The following is a 23795-nucleotide window of genomic DNA, read 5'->3' on the forward strand; positions in this document are numbered from 1 at the left end:
ACGGATCTCCTGCCGGTGCTCACAGGTATCGCACCCACCAAGCTTCGCAGAGTTTTTTCACTCATAGGCTGGTGTGCAAGGCCCCATCGGACGCCAAACATCCTTTGCACCACCTCGCCCAGGATTCACAGCAACTGGGACCTCAACGCCTGTCATCTCGTCACCCTTTCTCCCGTCATGCAGCGACCCTCTGTGGCTCCGGTTTCAACATACTAGGAGCATGGAGAACCAGCTGGGAACAGACAACGCGACCTCTTCAATTCACTGTCATACCGAACATCACAGCCCCACCCGGCTCGGACATGCCCCGCAACGAGTAGGTCCCCTGAACCGGCTCCGCACAGGTGTCGGCCGGTTCAACGCCAACGTGCATCGTTGGGGGTTGCGTCCATCAGCAGCCTGCGTGTGTGGAGCAGACCAGCAAACAGCGCAGCACGGCATTTTCGACTGCTCTGTCCTCCGTCCCCCTGGAGGAGGGGTAGACCTCACGGCCCTCGACAACAGCACATTGCACTGGCTACAGCGCCTGGAGGGCATTACATAACTTCCACTGCCTCAAACGCAAGAAGAAGAAGCTTTAAATGGAAGAGTGCAGTATAATATATTTTCGACATGGAAGAGGATGTTTGCTCTGTTTCTATATATGTTTTCATAATGTGAATGTAGGAGATGAGAAGGATGTGGCGTACCCACTTTTCATGAATACAATATTGCTGGGACAATCTGGAATGTTTCGTCAGTATAAGCAGATTGAAAGCTCAACACGTGAGTAGTTTAAATACACTGCTTTGTAAATAAACCTCAAGCTCTCTGAATATGTTATCCCTCATTTAATTGTGAATCACAATAACATCACATGCTGACATTTTTCATTATCTTCCTCAGTGAAACATCTCCAACATGCTTTTGTAGCTTTTCCAATTTGGTGACTAGTGGGACGTACTAAGCAACAATGCACTTGCATGTAGATTGTCAAACTGGAAGCAAATTAATACCAGCGTATATTCAGAACGATTGATTTTTTTTCTCCCTGGCTGATAGCATGAGTCCTGGGCATCAGCAGGGCTTGGAGAGCAAGTTAGAGAAGAAAGGGAAAAAGATCCAGGTTTTTGGTCCAAACAAGAACCAAAAATGCAGGATATTATATTGGATTAAAAAACAGACAGATTACTAAAATTTAAATTAACTAAGATTTAAATTAACCGTCGAATCACAAAGGTAATCTCATCGTGACGTCAGTCACATAGAAATTAAAAATTTTGTTAAAATAGTAGAAATTTGAACAAGGTACTCAAAGAATATTGGGGATAGACAAAAAATGCTGGAGTAACTCAGCGGGTTAGACAGCATCTCTGGAGAAAAGGAAAAGGTGACATTACAGGTCGAGGCTCTTTTTCAGAAAGGTGGGATTTCATTCCAAAGGTATTGGCTTCTGTATTGGAAAAAAAAAGATTTCTCGAGCTGCATCAAATCAGATAGTGACCTGGTGAATCAAAAGGTTGTGGCCCAAGGTCTATCTTTACACTAAATGGCAGATGGTGGCAGTTAAGTATTGTGCAAGGGTTGGGAATGTCAAATGCTGCAGGTCAGAGAAAATGTAAAATGTTTAGACATTAAAAAAATTATATTTATATAATATTAATATTATATTTACAATATATTTATGCAGAAGAATAGGTAATGGTTCTGGGTAATAATGTAGATGATGAAAAAAAGAATGTGATAGGAAGAAAAAAACAAAGAAATACAGATTATTTAACCAGCCATTTGGAAATGCTAGGATTTTTAATTGAAGCAGTAACAGGACATTTAGAAAATTATTGGATGATGACACAAAAATTGCTTAATGAAAGGAAGATTGATTTTGACTTATTCTGCCTTTGAGGATATTATGAGCTGGCCAGATAAAGTGGAAATATGATCAAGGCAGGCAAAATGAAAGTATAGCAAAATGATAGGCTGTTTATCTGAATGCAAAAGCATCCAGAATCGGGAAGATGAATGGCACAAATAGAATTAAATGGAAATGATCTAAAGGTCATTACTGAGACATGTTTGCAGACGTACCAGGCTAGGATTGGCAGAATCAGAAAGTCTAATAATAAAGGATGCAGTTGGGACTTTAATAAGAAAGGCTCTTGGTTTAGACAATCAGGACGTAGAATCAATTTAGATGCAGATAAGAAATGAAATGAGTAAGATAACATTGATGGGAATAACTTGCAGTGGTTTCAAAAGCAGCTATACTGGAAGACAGAGTATCCATCAAGCATAATAATGGGAATTTTAATTTTCATAACGGCTGGGCAAATCAGATTGGAACAGGTCGTCTTGAGACAGACTTCTTTGAATGCATTCAAGATAGTTTCCTCGAATGGCAAGCTATTTTACATCAGGACATGTTTAAGCAGAAAAGATGAATTAGTAATCTCAGTAAAGAATCCTCTGAGGAATAGTACTCATGAGTTTAAATAAAGGGCATTACACTGTTATAAAAGGCAAGTAGGCTGAAGTAGATTGGGAAATTGGATTAAAAATCATAAAGGTAACAGACATTTCAAGAGATATTTCATTGCACGTTCCATTGAGAAATCAGGGGTCCATGGGATTAATGAACTGTCAATAGGTAACCAAAGAAGATAAGGAGGGTATTATATTGAAAGATATGGCTTATAAAATTGTGCATTGCATTTATATACCTGAAGATTCAGAGAGGAAAGGAAAGAAATTCTTCAAGGAAAAAATAAAAAGTAACTACAACCTTGCAAGGAATATATAAAAAAACGAATTTTAGCAGTTCTATAAATAGGTAAAATCAGCTAGCCAAAGTAAGCATTGGTTTCTTTATATTAATTCAGCAGAATTGAATATGGGGACTATGGAAATGACAATATTCGTTAAACAGCCAGCATCATCAATGACCCACACCACCCTGGCCATCCATACTCTCATTTCACTCCTGACATTAGGAAGAAGGTACAGGAGTCTGAAAACCATAACCTCCAGGTTCAGGAACAGCTTCTTCCCAACAACCATCAGGCTCTGAGCTCTGCAAATGCCAACTGAACTACGAACTACAAACTGCCTTAGTTGCACTAGGGACTTTGGACTTTGTTTGCACAAAATAGTGTGTTTTTTAAATTGGTTGAACATTTTCTATTTATATTGTTATCTTTGAGTACTGTGTCAGGACTTTGGTGGCGTCAGATGAGCAGTATATTCTGGAATGAATAGTTATTCAAATTAATACTGCAATATAATTTTAATTTACATTTATTTAAATAATACTCGGTAGAATCATGTGTTCCAGTGAACCTGGTAGGTTTAGATGAATTACAAGGGAGTGCAGGGAAATAGGGGCCTACTGAGTTGAAAGAGAAAGCAAGAACTGCTGTCCTGGTGAGCTGGAAGGAAGTGCGTGAAACTAGGTGCCGGTGAGTCAGATGTGGGGGTGGGAACCGGGGCCCCAGTGAGTGGAAAGGAGCCGTTGGACCCCCAGTGAGTGGAAAGGACAGTGAGTCATAAAGGAGCATAGCATGAGCCAGATGTCAAACCATTAGGATTTCCAAACATAGACACAAAATGCTGGAGTAACTCAGCAGGGCAGGCAGCAGAAGAGAAGGAATGGGCAGTGTTTATCACTCGTTTCCTTTTCACCCAAAACTCAGTCTGTAGAAGGGCCTCGACCCGGAATGTCACCCATTCCTTCTCTCCAGAGATGCTGCCTGTCCCGCTGAGTTAGTCCAGCATATTGTGTCTATCTTCAGTTTAAACCAGCATCTGCAGTTCTTTCCTACAGGATGTCCAAATAGTCGGATAGCAGAACATCAAAGTTTCCCTGTCATCAGTGAGGATGTATTAGATCCTATGGGATTAAAGGCTAACAACTCACCAGCACCTGATGGCCAACAACTTAGTGCTCTTGAAAATGTTGGTAAAAGCATGTGTTATTCAAGGGGTTTACGTGCTTGAAAAGCAATGCATAATTCACAAATGCATAATTTAAACATTCATGACAATGCTGTCAGTAATAAATTTCAGCTTGTTATTCTAGCTGTGGTATTAAAGGAACAAGCGCATATCAAACACATGTAAAACAATAGAAAACAATAAGATCTTTGGCAAATGATAACTAGTGGAGTGCCTCAGAGATCAACGCCAGGACCTTGACTATCTACATTATACATTTTATGACTTAGAAGAAGGCACCAATTGTATTGTATCTAAGTTTGAGGTTGATATGAAAAATTGTACGAGGACATAGGAAATCTGTAAAAGGAAAACGTAGAAAGGTTAAATGAGTAGACAAAAGGAGTATGAGTAGAAAGCTAGAGGATGAGATGGAGAAATGGGAGGCTTTTCACTTCTGTTGGATGGCAGATTATTATTTAAATGGTGTGAGACTATTTTGGTTGAGTATTCAATCATCAGGGAGTCCTCATACAAGAAACACAAAACGTTATCAGGACCCTGAGCTTTTCCACATTTCAGTTGAGAGATGACAGAAGAAGGAAAAGGGTGCTGACAGGTGCCCATCAGCGCCTGGAGCTTTCCAAAGATTAGTGGATTCCTGTTTGACAGAACAAGTATGGTTCTTCTCCGCGTCTTTGGAGTGGCCATTGGCCAGGAACTGGTAGGCGATGGAGTTGGCCGTGACAGGGCAATGCTTTGGGCGGGTACTTCGACCGGTGAGGCGATTGAAGGTCTTCCACGCCACCCTACTGGAGTGTGTGAAGTCGATTCCTTGGACTGTCTCTTCCCACCGCTCTCTGCGCTTCTTGTCAAGGCAGTTTGTCGGTTCCGCAGCCTTGGAGGCAGCCTCTATCGCCAGGGTCAGTGTACAGGAATGCGTCGTAGCATGCGTCACACTGCGGTCCTAAATGCCTGGCCTGGCTCCGTGAGTTTTACTCCTCTTGCCTCATTAGTCAGTCCATTCCGAAGATCTGGCGGAAAGCCACCGTCATTGCGCTACCAAAACCAAACAAGCCTGCGGACGACCCAAGGAACTATCGGCCCATCTCACTCCTCTGTGTCCCATACAAGCTCCTCGAATGGCTAGGCTCGATCCAATCGTTGACCCTCAACTACCCGCTGAACAAGCCGGATTTCGGCGTGGATGCTGCACCACCCACCAAATAGTCAAGCTGACCAATGACATCAAAGACAGTTTCGAAAAGGGTCACAAGGCAGGCATCACACTGGTGGACCTCACCGCCACTTATGATACTGTGTGGCACCAGATCTTGAAGCTCCTCCGAACCATCCCTGACCGTCATTTAGTGCGGTTCCTTGCCAACATCCTTGCCAACCGCAGTTTTGTACTCAAGACCAGCGACGGACAATCTAGCCGACTGCGACGCCTAAGAAACGGAGTCCCCCAAGGCTCGGTACTGGCCCCCATGCTCTTCAATCTCTATATCAACGATCTCGCGCAGTGTCATGCAGTGACCCTCTGTGGCTCCGGTTTCAACATACTAGGAGCATGGAGAACCAGCTGGGAACAGACTTCGCGACCTCCTCAATTCACTGTCGCACCGAACACCACAGCCCCACCCGGCTCGGTCATGCCCCGCAACGAGTGGGTCGCCCTGAACCGGCTCCGCACAGGGGTCAGCCGGTTCAATGCCAACATGCATTGTTGGGGGTTGCGTCTATCAGCAGCCTGCATGTGTGTAGCAGACCAGCAAACAGTGCAGCACGTCATTTTCGACTGCACTGTCCTCCGTCCCCCTTGTGGAGGGTTAGACCTCACAGCCCTTGACAACAGCACATTGCACTGGCTACAGCGCCTGGAGGGCGTTACATAATTTCTGGTGCCTGAAACGCAAGAAGAAGAAACACAAAATGTCAGCAAGTAGATACAGCAAGTAATAAAAAGGGACATGGAGCTTTGGCCCTTATTGCCAGGGGGATGGAATAGAAATGTAAGGAAGTCTTGCCGCAACTAAATACGCCATTGGTGAATCTGCCCCTGGGGAACAGTATGCAGGTTTAAGAGGAAAACACAATGTTGAAGTAACTCAACGGGCCAGGCAGCATCTATGCAAGGAATGGATAGGTGCCGTTTCGGGGCAGGAACCTTCTTCAGACCCGAAGAATCTCATCTACTCGAGATCTGAGAGTCTAGGACAAGAGGGCACAAACTCAGAATAAAAGAATGCACCTTTCAGAATGGAGATGAAGAGGAATTCATTTAGCCAGAGGGTGGTGAATCTGTGAAATTTACTGCCACAGATGGTAGAGGAGGCCAAGTCATTGGGTATTTTTAAAGCAGAGATTGATAGGTTCTTGAATCGTAAGAGCATCAAAGGTTTAAGGGAGAAGGCAGGAGAATGAGCTTGAGATGGAAAAATACATCATACATGATTGTATGGCAGAGCAGACTCTATGGGCCGAATGGCCTAATTCTGGTTCTATGTCCTATGATCCTTTGGCCTACTCATGAGAGGAAAGATATGGTTGCCTCATTGGCAGTATGTAAAGGTTTACTTGACTTAATCTTCAGACGAGGGAAATTCTGAAGAGGAAAGACTGTAATTATGCTTCTATTCTAAGTTCCACCAGGCATTCACCTGATGCAGTGGTCGGTTAATGCTGATCTTATCCTGAGGCAGTTTTGGGCATAAACATTTATTGTTAGAATGAAATAGACTCGCCCTGTAATTTATCTTTTCTCTCTTTGGTTGAATATTTTTTGCCTTGGTTTTAAATGAAATATCATTGCATGCTTTATCATAACAATATTCTTCTTATCGTGTCCACATCGTAGCAATGACTGAACAGGAGACTACCGTCTGGCATAACAAAGAGATGCAACTTCATGATGCATCCTTTCAAGCCTAACATTGTTTATTCTTAAGATTGACAAGTTCACGGCTGTTGGACACATCCATGACTGGAAGGCAATCTGTAGCAAAAGCAGATTAGTCGAGAATAAAGCTCACAACTGAATTATCAGCTTCAAAACATCAGAAGACGCATAAAACCACAACGGCTTGAGGGTTTCATAACTTCACTAATGACAGCTTACTGACAGCACCAACATAGAGACAGGGTGGAGTGAGCTATTGAGGCTAGACAATTTGCAAATATTATTTATATCTTTCTAGTTGATCAGTCTTCCTTAAGGCTTCTTGATGTTTCACTACTACATCACCAGGTTTTTACACATAATCTTTGAACAATGCTTACGTGGAACCATGAGCAACAAATAGCATGCAATCCAGTCTGTATGCAGGTTATGCTACTGAAATTAGCAAAGCCTTCCTGGTCATAGAGTCATACAGCTCGGAAACAGGCCTTTCGGCCCAACATGCCCATGCAGACCAAGATGCCCCATCTACGCTATTCCCATCTGCCTGCATTTGTCCCATATCCCTCTAAACCTTTCCTATCCATGTACCTTTCCAAATTAATTTTAAATGTTGTTATAGTACTCGCCTCAACTACCTCCTTTCATATACTCGTTCCATGTACCCAACACCCTTCAGGTTCCTATTATTCTTTTCAACCTTTTCATTTTAAACCTATGTCTGCTGGTTCTTGATTCCCCTACTCTAGGTAAAAGACTCTATGCATTCATTGCATCTATTCCCCTCATGACCTTATAAACCTCTATAACATTACTCCTCATCCTCCCATGCTCCAAGGAATAGAGTCCGAACCTGTCCAATCTATTGCTATGGCTCAGGCCAACTGCTGGCAACATCCTCCTAATCTTCTCTGCACTCTCTCCAGCTTAACAACATCCTTCCTATAGAACGGTGATTAAAGCTCAACACAATACTCCAAATACGACCTCACTAATGTATTGTACATAACATCCCAACGTCTATACTTAATACCCTGACTGATGAAGGCCAATATACTCTTTATACAACTGTGTTTAAAAGCTAACCAACAACAGTCAAACTGAACTAGGAAAGCCTAAGACAGACACAGAAAGCTGGAATAGTTCAGCGGGTCAGGCAGCATCTCTGGAGAGAAGGAATGGGCGACGTTTTGGGTCGATACCCTTCTTCAGAGACATACAGTAGATGAGGCTGGATGAGGTGCAAGTGAACCTCGGCCTCACCTGAAAGGACTGTCGGGGTCTCTGGACAGAGAGGAGGTATAGGGACAGGTGCTGCATTTCCTGAGGTTTCAGGGCAAGGAACCTGGGGAGAGGGCAGTTTGGGTGGGAATGGATTAGTTAACCAGGGAGTTGCAAAGGGAACTGTCTTTGCGGAATGCAGAAAGGTGTGGGGATAGGAACATGTGGCTAGTGGTGGGATCCCGTTGGAGGTGGTAAAACTGTCAGAGGATTATGTGCTTAGACGAAGGGATTAAAAGTACCATTAGCAAATTTGCAGATGATACTAAGCTGGGGGGTAGTGTGAATTGTGAGGAAGATGCAATAAGGCTACAGGGTGACTTGGACAGGTTGTGTGAGTGGGCGGATACATGGCAGATGCAGTTTAATGTAGATAAGTGTGAGGTTATTCACTTTGGAAATAAGAATAGAAAGGCAGATTATTATCTGAATGGTGTCAAGTTAGGAGGAGGGGGAGTTCAACGAGATCTGGGTGTCCTAGTGCATCAGTCAATGAAAGGAAGCATGCAGGTACAGCAGGCAGTGAAGAAAGCCAATGGAATGTTGGCCTTCATAACAAGAGGAGTTGAGTATAGGAGCAAAGAGGTCCTTCTACAGTTGTACCGGGCCCTGGTGAGACCGCACCTGGAGTACTGTGTGCAGTTTTGGTCTCCAAATTTGATGAAGGATATTCTTGCTATGGAGGGCGTGCAGCGTAGGTTCACTAGGTTAATTCCCGGAATGGCGGGACTGTCGTATGTTGAAAGGCTGGAGCGATTGGGCTTGTATACACTGGAATTTAGAAGGATGAGGGGGGATCTTATTGAAACATATAAGATAATTAGGGGATTGGACACATTAGAGGCAGGAAACATGTTCCCAATGTTGGGGGAGTCCAGAACAAGGGGCCACAGTTTAAGAATAAGGGGTAGGCCATTTAGAACGGAGATGAGGAAGAACTTTTTCAGTCAGAGTGGTGAAGATGTGGAATTTTCTGCCTCAGAAGGCAGTGGAGGCCAGTTCGTTGGATGCTTTCAAGAGAGCTGGATAGAGCTCTTAAGGATAGCGGAGTGAGGGGGTATGGGGAGAAGGCAGGAACGGGGTACTGATTGAGAGTGATCAGCCATGATCGCATTGAATGGCGGTGCTGGCTCGAAGGGCTGAATGGCCTACTCCTGCACCTATTGTCTATTGTCTATTGTCTATTGTCTATTGTATGCAACAGCTGATGGGTGGAAAGGTGAGGACTGGGGGGATTCTGTCCCTGTGAAAGATGAGGACTAGGAGGAAAGCCTATCCATCTGCCTTCTTTGAACAAGGATTTAATAATTAATTTGATATTTAATTTGATAGCTACAATGCTCTGGTCCTCTGGCATCACTCTTATAATTAAGGAGAAATGTCAGACTCCAGCCGTGTCTCTGCAATGTCTTCTCTCATTCAGCAACTGATTACCTATTTATTCCCTACAACTTACTCACTCACTCATGTACGGCTCTGCCAGAACTCGGCCAGTTCTCTGTCAACAGATGCCCTTTCTTTCTGTGTTTATCTATTTTATATTATGCAGAATTACGACAACATCTTCACTTATCACAGCTTTGGCAGCATCAATAAAAAAACTGGTGCCAGAGTGTGGTGACATTTTGCAAGCAGCAGAACAAGTCAAGATCAAATGTGGCTATTTTGAAATTCATAGGGTTTAACAAAAAAAGCAGAATAAATCAGCATTGTAACAGGCTACAAGATTATTTAAATGGGTTATTGCTATCGTGTGCTCACTATTACAGGTATTAATTTATTGATTATTTGATTATTGTATATGAGCTTTGTGTATTGCATTTATAGGTCTGTTATATGCTGCTGCCAGTAAGAATTTCAATCTGAAGAAGGGACTTGACCCGAAACGTTATCAATTCCTTCTCTCCTGAGATGCTGCCTGTCCCACTGAGTTACTCCAGCTTTTTGTGTCTATCTAGAATTTCAATCTTCTGTTCTTGGTGTATATGATAATTAAACACTCTTGACTTTCTTGTCCTCACTGGTAAACACTGGTGCAAGGTAGTCAGTTAGTAGCTTCCGTGTGCTTTCTGTTATTGGTATTGATTTGTTATTGTCTTGTGCACTCAGATATAGTACACATGACAATAATAAACCAAAACCAGTACTCATTGGAATTGATAGCGAAGTCCGAATAGACCTCTAATTTACTCCCTCTATCTTTGCTAACTCTTAAGATTTCCTTGAACATTACATATTGATCTAATCTTTGATATTTTCTTTCTCAACCTATCTACTTTTTTAATTCTCTATACTTTTTACACGGAGGTTGATTCTCCCTTGTATAAACAAGCAGATATTTCCGATGTCATCTCATCCATTTGCAATCCAGGGATCTGTGCATCATCCTTATGTAAATACACTCAGACTGAATCTGAACCATCCCCTTTAAAAGGCCAAGCATTGCTGCCTAATAATTACCAGTGTCTTGTTTTCCAATTTAACCTGGATTTCTCTTTCCTTATTTTGCTGTAGTTAGGCATCTCCCAGTTCAGTATATTTGTTCCAGTTTGTCTTTCACCCCATCTCAGAGTCTGAAGAAATGTCTCGACCCGAAACTTCACCCATTCCTTATGTCCAGAGATCCTGTCAGTCCAGCTGAGTTACTCCAGTATTTATTGTTCATCTTCTCCAAAACTTAGTCTGACCTTACAACATGATCCAGTCTGAAGAAGGGTCTCGACACAAAACATCACTCATTCCTTCTCTCCAGAGATGCTGCCTGTCCCGCTGAGTTACTCCAGCATGTTGTGTCTGTCTTCTCCAAATCTTAGCCAAACCTTACAGCATGATCTTCCAATAAAGTCACTTAGTCTGGACTCTTTTCTTGATGTACTTCATTCCTCATTGTCAACAGTGGCGTCTTCCCTATTGGCCAGCAACTTTAAAAAGTTTCTCCCCTCTCTGGTTTACACAATCCATTCCCCATTCAATGTGGGAGTGATACAGATAATGTAGCAAAATGTGTAATTGTTACTAAATGCCAATCAATGCCCTAGATCAGACATATCCAAAGTCCGGCCCGAGGGCCAATCGCAGCCCGAGGTCAGATTTTATACGGCCCGCAGCTTCCATCTTAAAATGTATTATTTATGTCCCGCCAGCACTGTCTAACAGAATGAATAAATCATACAGGTTCAAAATGAAATTCCTCTTTTCACATCATGGTGGCAGCCCCACTCTGTAACTCTGTCTGGCAGTGTGAACCATGCTGTGACCCCTTGCTGCCAATTTATGCCATGGCTACTGTAAATAAAAAGAGGAAAGTTTGTACTGAGGGCCGCCGCTTCCAGTGAAAGATGGAAATTGCAGTATTTTTTCACTGAAAACCGAAACAATTGTGTTTGCCTAATTTGTCAAGAGACTGTTGCCGTATTTAAGGAATTCAATGTAAAGATGCACTACGAAACAAAACATGCGAATGCATACGACAGGCTAACAGGAAGTGATCGTGCTGAAAAAGTAAATCAACTCCATGCTGCCTTGACCTCACAACAGCGGTTCTTCTCGAGGGCCCTTGAGTCAAATGAAAACATCACCAAAGCAAGCTACGAAGTGGCCACGTTAATCGCTAAACATGGCAAACCGTTTACGGAGGGTGAGTTTATTAAAGACTGTGTCATGCAAATGGTGGAGAACATTTGTCCCGAGAAGAAGCAAGAATTTGCTAATGTTTGCTTGGCTCGTAACTCTGTGGCACGGAGAATTGAAGACATATCATCAGATATTAAGAGACAATTGGGTGACAGGGGGATGAAATTCGAGTTTTTTTCATTAGCCTGTGATGAAAGCACAGATTTATCTGACACCGCTCAGTTACTGATTTTTTTGAGAGGAGTTGACGATTATATGAACGTAGAAGAGCTGCTTGACATTCAAAGCCTTAAAGGCCAAATGAGAGGAACGGATTTATTTGCTTCTGCTTGTTCAGCTGTTGATGACATCAAACTACCATAGAGTAAAGTTAGTGGGATTATTACCGATGGCGCGCCTGCTATGGCTGGTGAACGAAGTGGATTATCCACACTGATCGGTACAAAGTTAGTGAAGAAGGAGGCAATGCTATTAAACTCCACTGTATAATTCACCAGCAGGTTCTCTGCGCGAAACATTTGAAATTTGATCATGTTATGAAACCGGTGGTAAAGACAATTAACTTAATTCGCTCTAAAGCCCTAAACCACCACCAGTTTCAACAGTTCATGCTCGACATCCAGGCGGAATACGGAGATGTATTATATCACAACGATGTGAGGTGGCTGAGTCGAGGGTCCGCACTGCAGCGATTTTTCTCTCTCCGATGGGAAATTGGACAATTTTTGACTCAAAAGGGACAATCGATGCAAGAACTTGCAGATACTACATGGCTGGCAGATTTGGCTTTTGGTTGACATAACAAAGCATCTGAATGCGCTGAACGTTAGCCTCCAATGTCAAGACACAGTGGTGAGTCAGCTATATACACACATTAAGGCCTTTGGAACCAAGCTGCAACTTTTCCAAAGACACCTGTCACAGACAGAGCCCTGCACCGCACATTTTCCAGCTTTGCGTGAGATCATGAACAGTTTTACGCAGGACAATATCTGTGCGCAAACAAAGAGGTATGCAACAGCCATTGCATCTCTTACAATGGAGTTTAGCGAACGCTTTCGGGATTTTGAAGCTATCGAAAAGGACATGTTGCTCTTCTCTTCCCCCTTCTCCGTCGGCCCTGATGATGCTCCGTCCGCAACAGCTGCAGCTGGAGCTCATTGAGCTGCAGTGTGACAATGAGTGTCGCAGTCGAAACCAGCAGCTTTCTCTTGTGAACTTTTACCGGCAGCTGGATAAAGGCCGGTTTCCAGAAATGCGAACATTTGCAAAGAAAATGCTGAGCTTGTTCGGCTCCACATATTTGTGTGAGCCGACATTTTCAATTATGAACTTCAACAAGAACCGCTTCAGGTCAAGACTCAGTGACTCCCACCTGCGTGATATTTTACGCATCTCAACCACTGCTTTCAAACCAGACCTGGCCCACATACTGAAGTCAAGATCTCAGTATCACCCTTCTCATTAATGTCAGTGCCTGTTTCTTGGCCATCTGAAATGAATAAATTCTAGTTTCTGAGTATTTTGTGTCATTGCAAATAAAATAGTTATATAACTGGATTTGTATGTAACTTTTATGGTTCAAAAAGTCTCGAGAGGGGCCATTGGCCCTTGGGTAATTTCACATTATCAAATCTGGCCCTCTTTGAAAAAAGTTTGGACACCACTGCCCTAGACTGATGAACTGGAGACATACATTTAAATCCTAGCTTAGCAGCTGGGAAATTTAATTTAATTTAATTGGATAATTTTGAAATTTAAAAATAAACAGTTTTCTGTTTCAATTTCATGATACACAGATTGTTCTAAAACATTTCCTGGGTAACAAATGTCTTTTCTGTTGATGGAGCAAACCCATCAACCTTACCCAATCTAGACAATACAGGCTACACTCGTTATTATGGACCTCTTTATAACAGATTTCGGGTTACAGCGGACAAAGTCTGTTGGAACTGAAGCATCCATTTGTATCAGGAACAAAGGACTGAGTTATATTGAGGAAAGAACTGGATGTTGGATTCAAACCGAAGATAGACACAAAAAGCTGGAGTAACTCAACGGGACAGGCAGCATCTTTGGAGAGAAGGAAGGGGTGACGTTTCGGGTCGAGACCCTTCTTCAGACTGAATAAGTTGTTTTGCGGTGTAGTAGGTGGTTGGTTCAAATCTTGTCTCAGTCTGTGATTACTGCCACTTAGTGACAGAGCATTGTTTACAGTGTTTACTCACTGTTCCTGAAACTGTCAGCCCTGCTCCTTTAGTTGAACCATCTCCCCCTGATGACATTACTGCTGCTGACCGTATCCCTCCCTATTCACAGCCAGTGGAACATCCTAGTTCAACTGACTCAGAGTAAAAAGTTACTGCATCTAAGATCACACACACACAACAATGTCATTTATCATCTACAAAAGATAAATTACAGGATATTAACTTTTAAAATTTATTTGCAATGTTTAAAGTATTATGCATGTTGTGTCCTTGCCTTTTTATTGTCTGAAGAAGGGTCCCGACTCAAAACATAACCTATCCATTTTCTCCAAAGATGTGGCCTAAACCAGTGAGTTACTCACACAATTTGTGTCTATCTTTGGTATAAACCAGGGTCTGCAGCTCCTTTTTATTACTGTGTACTGTGTGTCTTGTTTAGTGTATGCTTATTTGCTGTTTTACCAAAACTATACATATTTACCCCCCCCCCCCCACTGTTCAGTTATAGTGGACAATCTGCAATATTGGACACCTCCCACCCGCTTCCTCATGGTCCGTTATAACAAGTATTATCTGCCAGAGACCTGCCTTAGATCCTGACCTTGGATCATGCCTGTGTGGAGTTTGCACCTTCGCCCTTTGATTGCTTGAGTATCCTCTAAGTGCTATGGTTTCTTCCCACATCCAGAAGACGTGTGGGTTTGTAGATTAATTGACCTCTTTAAAATTGCCCCTAATGTGCAGGTAGTGGGTGAGGACGTGGGATAACAGAACTTGTATATCTTGATTAGTGTATGTTCATTGGCTGTTTTTCCAATACTGTACATATTTACACCCCCTTACTCAGTTATAGCAGACAATCAGCGATAATGGACACCATTCCCCCCACTGTGGTCTGATATAACGAGTATTATCTGTATTTGACTTCAGACCTCAGCAATATGGCTAAATCTTAACAACACTTGGAATTGGCCCAGCAAACCACTTACATCAAGGACAATTGGAGATGGACATTAAATACTGTGGTACCAATGGCCCATGAATGAATTAAAAATTAATTCCAGTGCAAGAATATTGTAGTTCATATAGCTTTCATATTTTTCACTTAAAGGTCACCCCTCTGTGTTTCTCACCATTTGGTAGCTTATAAAATACAAGTAATGTAAAAACTCTTTCACTGTATCTGAACTGTAACCAAATAAATTCTATAATTGATCCATCTTTAAAACCATGATATTCTCCTCTAAACTAAGTTCTTATCCTTCCTCCTTGCTTTTCTTTGCTGAATTCCCCTCAGCCAGATATTATAAAACAGAATGTGTTTTGTTCTGAATGGTAGTTTGCTGTTTATCATTGAATCCAGCAGTGGGTTTAGACATGCTGAGCTGAGGGGGTGGATACAGTTCAGATGTGGACCCTCAGTTTAATGCCAGCCAATGTTCAGTGTCCAAGCAAGAAATGTATTCATCCAAATAGTCACTGACCTTCATTAAAAAGAAAAGTTTAACTAAATGTTTTTGGTTAATTTTCTTATTTCACTGTAATGTTTATATTTTTTATTACTTTTTGGTTGCGTCATGTATTTTTCATGAGGGTGGCACAGCTGGTAGAACTGCTGCCCCACAGTGCTGGAGACCTGCCTTAGGTCCTGACCTTGGATGCTGTCTGTGTGGAGTTTGCACATTCTCCCTTTGATTGCTTGTGTCTCCTCTAAGTGCTATGGTTTCCTCCCACATCCGAAAGACGTGTGGGTTTGTAGGTTAATTGGCCTCTGTAAAATTGCCCCTAATGTGCAGGTGGTGGGTGAAGAAGTGGGAATAACAGAACTTGTGTGAATGGTTGGCATGGACTCAGTGAGCTAAGGGCATGTTTTCATGTTGTATCTCTAAACTAAACTAAAGGACTATTGAACTATTGAAATGCCCGTGGCATTCCAAGTCTGGTCTGACAAGATTTTTGTAAAATTTTAACATTTCTGCTCCTTATATTTCTGATACCATAACTACCATAAAGTGAGTTAACAGCTGGGTACTCTCTGGTGTGTGTGCGTGGTCATGGATGAAATATTAGATACTACCCTAAATGACCTTTTATGCTTTATTAATGTTATCTCCTGCATTGGTGCAACTCCCTTTCCTCCCCCTCCACTCCCCCCACTTCCCTCCCCCTTCCCCCCCACTCCATCCCCCTCAACCCCCTTATCCTCCCTAAATATATAAATAAAAATTATATATTTTTAATTAAAAGAATATTTTTCACTTTTCATATTATTTTAATCCATTTTGATTCTCCGAATATCCATGCACTGTCCAATACTGTGAGGTGAAGCTAGAGGCAGGGTCTCAGATCTTAGTTTTAATTTGTAGCTCACTCTATCGCAGAAGGGCCATGGAGTGATGTATTTCAGTGCAGCACATTCAATTTAGCCACAGTAGGTTGATGCCACCTCGTGATTCACGGGAATCCAGCCTATTGACCATTGAACCATTCCCATTCGAAAACCCACTTCCTCACCCACCACCTGCACATTAGGGGCAATTTTACAGAGGCCAATTAACCTACAAACCCACACGTTTTTCGGATGTGGGAGGAAACCATAGCACTTAGAGGAGACACAAGCAATTTCTGGCTGAAGTTCACCAATCTCAAAAACTGCACTGTGTATTGCCACATATTTCATCCAAAACTAACAGATCCTTTCATATTTCCTACATTGCCTGATTTTATTTTATTTTTAACCACCTCTCCTGCTTAATATACTATTTTAATGTATTCTTACTTCTACACAGACCACCCAGAACCATTCTCAATGTCACTGGTTGACCAAACCTAAGACCCAGTTGACTTTGTACCTATCTCTCTGCACCCCCCCCCCCCCCCCCCCGTCTGTCCATTCCTTCTCCTAGCTACACAATTCACACCTTGTCAATCCGCTGTTTCACAATTGGTAACTCCCTAATCCTTTTGTCTCACAACTTGTGTGTGTTCATCTCTAGCCTTTATCCAACCATCTGCCTATGAAGCCTACCTTTGTCTACTTATGACCTGTCCCTTCTAGTTTTTCTTTCCCTCAACCCCTGCAAGCAGTATGAAGAAGGGTCCCGACCCATAAGGTCATCTATCCATGTTCTCCAGGGATGCTGACTGACCCGCTGAGTTACTCCAGCTTTTTGTGTCTTTTAATGAGGTTAATGATTTAGCTCTGCTCTGGTGCAGTACACTTTCCCAGAGTAGGACCTTGCATACACTGATATGTTGCACTCCCAACCTTTTATCCCAAATCTCCCAGGCACTGAAGCCCTTCAATCCTGTAAACATATCCTTCAGACACATATTAATGTGCTGTATGCTTCTTTTTATATTCTCACCAGCCTGTGACATCAGTATTAATCCAGAGTGTATTCCTAGTATCTTGTTTTCTAGCTTCCTCAAAGCTCCAAGAACTCTTACCGCAAGCTTTCAACCCACAATTATGCCACTCATGATGATAGTGTCATAGAGTGATGTAGTCATACAGCACGGAAACAGACTCTTGGACCCAACCCATCCATGCTGACTAAGATGCCCCATCTATGCTGGTCCCATTTGCCTGCGTTTGGCCCATATTCCTCTAAACCTTTCCTATCCATGTACCTGTCCAAATGACTTTTAAATGCTGCTATAGCACCTGCCTCAACTACCTCATGTGGCAGCTCTTTCCCTGTGCTCACCATCCTCTGAGTAAAAAGGAATATGGAATCATGAATTCTAGCTCGTCCCGTTCTTCTCAAATACACTTCTGCAGTATGACGAGCAACATATCATATGGGGTGGGACCGGACTGCTGGTCAATCAAATCCCTAATGCAGCTACATTCTGTTGCACTTCTTCTGCTGAGTTTTGCCCTATGGTACGTGGCAGTCAACTGTACATCTTCATGGTGTGGTCGCCCTTGTGGATTTCATTGCTAATGTAGAGTGCTGCATTCCCTGTGGATGCTCCATGCTACTCCTTAAATGATCCCCCTCTTGTTATTCAGAATTTCATCTGGAGGTACAGAAGTGTGAAAATGCAAACCTCCAGATTCAGGGACAGTTTCTTCCCAGCTATTATCAAGCAACTGAACCATCCTACCACCAACTGGAGAGCGGTCCACACCTACCATCAACTTCGGAGATGCTTGGACTATCTATAATCAGACTTTACTGGACTATATCTTGTACTAAATGTTATTCCCTTTATCCTGTATCTGTACACTGCGGACAGCTTGATTGTAATCATGTATAGCCTCTCCACTGACTGGATGGCATGCACAAAAAAAGCTTTTCACTGTACCTTGGTATATGTGACAGTAGTAATCTAAACTAAACTAAACTAAACCAAGATGGACACAAAATGCTGGAGTAAAATGCGGGACAGGCAGCATCTCTGGAGAGAAGGAATGGGTGACATTTCGGGTCGTCCATTCCTTCTCTCGAGAGATGCTGCCTGTCCCGCTGAGTTACTCCAACATTTTGTGTCTATCTTTGGTTTAAACCAGCATTTGCAGTTCCTTCCTAAACTAAACCATGGATTGGCCACATTTGGGAATCCATGATTCAGGAAGGGTTCAAATGCCCATATAATGGTGCCCTGTAAGTTTTGAAACTTTAATACATGATTTCAAGCATCTTTAGGCACTTCCTCCAACAAGGGGACATAGCTTCAGAATTGAGGGACAAAAGTTTAGGGGTAACATGAGGGGTAACTTCTTTACTCAGAGGGTGGTGGCTGTATGGAATGGGCTTCCGGTGGAAGTGGTGGAGGCAGGCTCGATTTCATTATTTAAGAGTAAATTGGATAGGTATATGGATAAGAGGGGATTAGAGGGTTATGGTCTGAGTGCAGGTAGATGAGACTAGGTCAGAGAGAGTGGTCGGCGTGGACTGGTAGGGCCGAACGGGCCTGTTTCCGTGCTGTAGTTGTTATATGGTTATATGGTTATATGGGACACAGGAAATATCTTGTCAGTTCCTCACTATGCTGGAAATAGAGAGAATGGATCATTGCTGTACCTCGAACCTAATTAGAAACTGTGGAAAAAAATAAACTCAATGGATGGAAGTTGATTAAGTATATAATTACTTTAAATTGAATCTAAACTACTTAATGAACTGAATGATACTGTTATATTTCAAACTGCTCTTAAAAGTGAATTAGCCACGACTAATTATTTACTCAGGCTGATGAAGAACTATTGTGATAAGGTGGTTAAACCGAACAGTTCCTGAAAATAGAAGCTGGGACTGTAATAGTTTATTATGGTTGCTGATTGGAACAAAGGCAGCACATCAGTTTAAACTGTCTAGGTAGACTGAGGAAGGTTCTCGACCCGAAACGTCACCGATTCCTTCTCTCCAGAGATGTTGCCTGTCCCGCTGAGTTACTCCAGTATTTTGTGTAAGAAAATAACTGCAGATGCTGGTACAAATCGAAAGTATTTATTTCACAAAATGCTGGAGTAACTCAGCAGGTCAGGCAGCATCTCAGGAGAGAAGGAATGGGTGACATTTCGGGTCGAGACCCTTCTTCAGACTCACGTTTCGAATCGAGGCCCTTCTTCAGACCGTTCTCCAATATTTTGTGTCTACCTTCAATTTAAACCAGCATCTGTAGTTCTTTCCTGCAGTTTAAATTGTCTATTCATTATCATGATTCCAATATCCAGTTAATGTTAAACATGCTGTTGCATGCATCAGCAGAGCTTTGGTGCTGCAGTTAGGCTGCTGTTTCAGACCTCGAGCAACCTGAGTTTGATTCTGCCCTCTGTGACAGTCTGGGTGACAATCTTCTCTGTGACTGTCTGGGTTTTCTTCAGGTGCTCGGATTTCCTCCATATCCCAAAGAGTTTTGGCAGGGAATGGGATTACTCTCAGAGGTGGCATTGATTCTGTGGGCCAAATGACCCCCTTCTACGTCATAAAGATATATGATAATGTCAACTGAGGACCAATATGATGTGAAGGCATCACCACTCAAAGTGGGTTTGTGATGCTTAATCCACACAGGTGCATTTGAATTAAATTTATTTATTTGTCATTCAAAAATAGGTTTGAATGAAATTTAGTTATCATGCAGTCACAACCAACAAAAACACATACCTACATAATTCAACACAAACATCCATCACAGTGATTCTCCTCCAGGCACCTCGTCACTGTGATGGAAGGTACGAAGAAAGTCTTATCTCTTTCTTGCTTCTTCACCCGCGGTCAGGCAATCAAAACTACTGCGTCGAGGCGATCAAGGCTCCCGACTCTGAAGCCTCCGCCGGGCGATGGAAGATCCCGCGGCCAATTTTAAGCCGCGCCGGACGATGAAATGTCCTGCAACGGGCCGACCCAAGCCCCACGATTCTGGGTGGATGAAAATGCTGTTGCTGGAGCCCCCAAATATCGGTCGCCAACCAGGGACCTGCAAGCTCCCGATGTCACAGTCCACAGGGCCCGCGGCCAAAGCCTCCGAAGTCCGGTCACAGCCGCAGGCGCAGCGCCACCACAGCCTCTGAAGTCAGCCAGCTCTGCGATTGTAAGTCCACGGGCTCAGCGACCGGAGCCCTTGAGGTCGATTCCAGTTGGAGGCCGCCAGCTCCCTGATGCTAGGCCACAACGCGAACGGAGATACGGCCCGAAAAAAGGTCGCATCTCCGTTGAAGAAAGAGATAAGAAAAAAACTTTCCCCCCACCCCACAACATAATACACAACTGAAAGTAAACTATAACATACATTTAATATTAGAAATAAGTCAAAAAAGAAAAAGACAAACGGACTGCAGGCGAGCCGCAGCTGCTAGGGCTGTGCCGCCACTGCACGTACTGGCATTAATGCAGAATCATAGACAATAGACAATAGGTGCAAAAGGAGGCCATTCAGCCCTTCGAGCCAGCACCACCATTCAATGTGATCATGGCTGATCACTCTCAATCAGTACCCCGTTCCTGCCTTCTCCCCATACCCCCTGACTCCGCTATCCTTAAGAGCTCTATCCAGCTCTCTCTTGAGTAATACAGCATGGAAATGGGTCCTTTGGCCCAGCACGTCCATGCCGACCAAACCGCCCCATCTAAGCTAGTCCCTTTTGCCTGCATTTGGCCCATATCACTCTAAACATTTCCTATCCATGTACTTGTTCAAGCGTCTTTTAAATGCTTTTATAGTACCTGCCTCACCTACTTCCTCCAGCATTAAGAGCATTTCAGCCACGGAACAAAATAACGTTAGTTTAGTTTAGTTCAGAGTTCATTCATTTAGTTTTAGTTCATTGTGCAATATGTGGGAACGCAGGGCTCCAGCTTTCATGATCTTGAACTGGATGCCTCAATGGTTGAGGTGCATGTAGAAGACATGAAATATACAGTAGACCGAGAAATCCTGTGGACAAGTGTTCACCGGGCAGTGGGTGCAGAAAATCGGGAAGGTCACTGTCATAATTCAATTGCTGAGGACCTGGATACTAAGCTGCAAGGAGTTCAGTAACCTCACATTAATGGTCAATGTCAGTGACTGTACCTTCAAATGCCGCGCCATTAGCCTCTAATGTTAATAAAACACCATCATCACCAACCAAAAATCCCTATTAATCTAAACGTTTACCTGAAATTCATATCTTCCATAAATTTAACGGAGTTATTACTGCTGCCAGTCCCGTACTCACATCACACTTTGTGCAAACTGATACCGAGTTACATCATCGGCATATATATTCAACCTTGTTTTGACACATCTCCCACTATCTTGTAGATTAAGTGGCACATAAACAGGGCTGTAAACAGAAGTGGTGCAGACAAACTAGTCTTACTGACCCCGACAAACAGATGATGGAAACTGTCATTAGGATGACCACAGCAGGGGCCGAGACTTCCTAACTGCAGACTGTGTGAATGAAGATCGCTTAATTTTTATATGAAACCTCCAAGCCCAGGGCTGCTTCATGGCCGGCTTCCAAGACCACCTGAAGATATCTCCAAAGAAAGATATCTCAAAATACAACCATTATATGTTCCAAAGATAGAGACAAAATGCTGGAGTAACTCAGCAGGACAAGCAGCATCTCTGGAGAGAAGGAATGTGTGACATAGAAACACAGAAACATAGAAAATAGGTGCAGGAGCAGGCCATTCGGCCCTTCGAGCCTGCACCGCCATTCAATATGATCATGGCTGATCATCCAACTCAGTATCCCATACCTGCCTTCTCTCCATACCCCCTGATCCCTTTAGCCACAAGGGCCACATCTAACTCCCTCTTAAATATAGCCAATGAACTGGCCTCAACTACCTTCTGTGGCAGAGAATTCCACAGATTCACCACTCTCTGTGTGAAAAAAAACTTTCTCATCTCGTTTAGGGTTGAGACCCTTCTTCAGTCTGAAACGTCACCCAATCCTTCTCTCCAGAGATGCTGCCTGTCCGGCTGAGTTATTTCAGCATTTTGTGTCTATCTTTGATTTAAACCAGCATCTGCAGTTCCTTCCTACACATTCTATGTTTCATGTCCATTAAGGGTTTCTTACCATGATTTAGTTCTTAATATTTTCTCGCTTTTCAGCCTCATCCACTTATTCAAGGTATTGATAAATATTCATCAATTTAGCCAACATTCTTGGATAGTTAAAATTCTGTGAATTAAATATATTAAGAACCTTTGCTAGAATACTTTGAACTACAAAAGCCAATAAAGTTAGGACTCAGCAGTAGCAAATTAATTTCTGTATCAGTGAGGCTTTGCTGGGTGAGTGGAACCCAGTATTACTTTCAGTTTGATTGATGTTTTCAATTATAGAATAATATACAATATTATTGACCTAAGGCATCAGAAAGTGAAGGAATACAATTCATAATTCTGCTTGTTTCAGAAATGTTAAATGTTGCTTGAAGTGCGATAAGATATTAAACATTAGCCTTTGTAAACCCCAGAGCATATCTTCTTAGATAGTTGGCCGATTTTTGTTAAATAGAATTTAGATCACTATCCATGAAGGAAAAAACAACCATACATTAGAGTAGTATTCCTAGATCTGTTAAGGACTGGCTGAGTGACTACAAAGTAAAAGTGCCACGCTTGTGGGGAGAATACAAAATGGGATTAATGTCGGATTAGTGCGAATGGTTGGTTAATGGTCAGTGTGGACTGTGTGACAAAGGGCCTATTTCTAGAGTTGCCGATTATTTACAAGGGTAGAAAGGAAAATCTGCCTGAATACATTGACATACGTTTTGACCAGGTGAAAGATTTGGTCATGCTGTCCCGTAAAATATTTTGCATAGAAGTGAAAATAAGATTTCCCATCAATGGCTATCACCACGCTGTATAATTATTTGTGATCAATTTGAGATTGGAACAAGTCATTACCCAGCAGCGTAAACTTGCTCAGGATTGCCAAGAAATCAACTGTTTGACTGATTCCCTCTTGCCTCATTTTTAATTGCCTTCAGTTTAGTTTAGTTTAGTTTAGAAATACAGTGCGGAAACATGCCCTTTGCCCCACCGAGTCCATACTGACCAGCGATCCCCGCACACTAACACTATCCTATACACACTAGGAACAAATTACAATTATACCAAGCCAATTAACCTACAAACTTGTACATCTTTGAAGTGGTTGGTTGCGGTTTCAAGAGTCAACCGTCAAGTGTCACGTGTCAAGAGTGTTTAGTTGTCATATGCACTGGCAAGAGGGCAATTAAATTCTTACTGCAGCTTATTAGGCATATTAACGTAAAAACACAATAAATAAATCTAACAATCCAAGTTTGGCTCCTCATAGTTAATACCCTGAAGTCTAGAAAATGGGATGAAAATTGATCCTCTGCAATGCAAAATTAAATATTATGCGCTATACA

At 42.6% G+C, this 23795-nt stretch overlaps 1 protein-coding gene across 6 annotated transcripts in view; it reads right to left on the reverse strand.

The window, feature by feature from the left end:
• grm5b (glutamate receptor, metabotropic 5b) overlaps positions 1-23795 on the reverse strand; it is a 382791-nt gene that overhangs the window by 91644 nt on the left and 267352 nt on the right. The gene's annotated exons all lie outside the window — the stretch shown is intronic.

The sequence above is a fragment of the Rhinoraja longicauda genome, chromosome 7 (genome assembly GCF_053455715.1).
Source record: "Rhinoraja longicauda isolate Sanriku21f chromosome 7, sRhiLon1.1, whole genome shotgun sequence".
Classification (NCBI taxonomy): Eukaryota; Metazoa; Chordata; class Chondrichthyes; order Rajiformes; family Arhynchobatidae; genus Rhinoraja; species Rhinoraja longicauda.